Here is a 1258-nt window from a genome sequence, read left to right as displayed (position 1 = left end):
ACGCACAAGATGGCCAACAACGTCACATTTCATACAAATGAAATCCGAATTCAAGTTATTACAACCAACGCAACAAGATGGTTCGTGTCCAAGTCTAACTAAACAAAGGATAAAAAAGTCTCATGCATCTAACTAAAACATCCGACAAGTAAAAGGATAAACAACCAACAACTGAGTCAATGACACGGCAAAGCAGATCCCGCTCCACTACCACCTCCTCCGGAAGGATCTTTAGGGTCTTGATTTTTTGGACGCCATCCCGGGTTGCAAGACGAGAAATAAGTGGTCATAAAATCCATTTGCTCTTTCATTCTCTTCAACTCTTCATCCCTTGCGGCCTCCCTTGCTTCCCTTGCTTCCTTTTCCGCCTTCCTTTCTTCTCTTTCGGTCTCAAGTGTAGTTTGAAGTTGAGACACGATACTCGGCATATATGTTTGGCTTTGAGGGGTTCCCAAAGTAGGTCGGTCGTAGAAGAGTTCTCTTGCCGTTCCGGTTCCATATACCCCCCCCCCCCCTATTGAAGCCATCCACTAAATCAAGCCAAAGCTCATTATCGGAGATGTCGGGATTCCTCTCTTTCCGAAGTCGAAATTTAGCCTAAAAAATTAAAGCGTTAATGATTATATGTTATATTTGTATAACAATATATATGTAATCAAAACATTTGAAAGGAATTGTATTATATACTTACATATAAATTGGCGTTCTTCTTCGAATTCCACACCCTTTTCCCCTTAGTTCCTTCTTTCGTATGCGTCTCATAGAAAAGCTCCGGAACCGTAGGCATCTTACCCTTATTCTTGGCCGCCTTCCGAAAATGAAAAACAAAGGTTAAATTATAAAGACTAATTAATAGTTAAATATAATCTCAAACATAATCTAACTTATATATAAATTTAAATATACGACGTACATTTGACATTGCTCGGTCATAGAATGATTGAGAACCTCCGTAATGCGTAGCATCAATGTGGGCATCCTTCTTCCCTCCCCTTTTATTGATCGCTGCTCGAGCCGACATCTCCTTAACTTCGGGGGTATCTCTCTTCTCCATCAGTTCTTTATATGCGGTTCCTATAAAAAAATTTTGCCAAATATTAGTATTTAATTAAATAGATAACAAATGACGATAATTTAACTAATTAAATACAACCACCAAAAGTAACTAAATACCTTCCATAAACTGAGAGGGTTTCTTCCTTTTAGAAACCTTATACATGTTATCTCTTAGCCTCTTTTTGCCGATGTAATTGTATCT

General features: G+C 38.5%; 1 long non-coding RNA gene across 1 annotated transcript; it reads right to left on the bottom strand.

Annotated features, from left to right (window-relative positions):
• Window positions 1-515: 515 nt before the first annotated feature.
• Window positions 516-1013, bottom strand: LOC141638521 (uncharacterized). The gene is made up of 3 exons (XR_012542102.1): window positions 914-1013; window positions 692-808; window positions 516-597 (listed from the first exon to the last, which is right to left on the bottom strand). It is a non-coding gene; the product is annotated as an uncharacterized LOC141638521 (long non-coding RNA).
• Between the last annotated feature and the right edge of the window lie 245 nt (window positions 1014-1258).

Source organism: Silene latifolia, unplaced genomic scaffold, assembly GCF_048544455.1.
Source record: "Silene latifolia isolate original U9 population unplaced genomic scaffold, ASM4854445v1 scaffold_20.1, whole genome shotgun sequence".
Taxonomy (NCBI): domain Eukaryota; kingdom Viridiplantae; phylum Streptophyta; class Magnoliopsida; order Caryophyllales; family Caryophyllaceae; genus Silene; species Silene latifolia.
The sequence above is the reverse complement of the archived record's forward strand: the minus strand, read 5'-3'. Positions and strand labels throughout refer to the sequence as shown.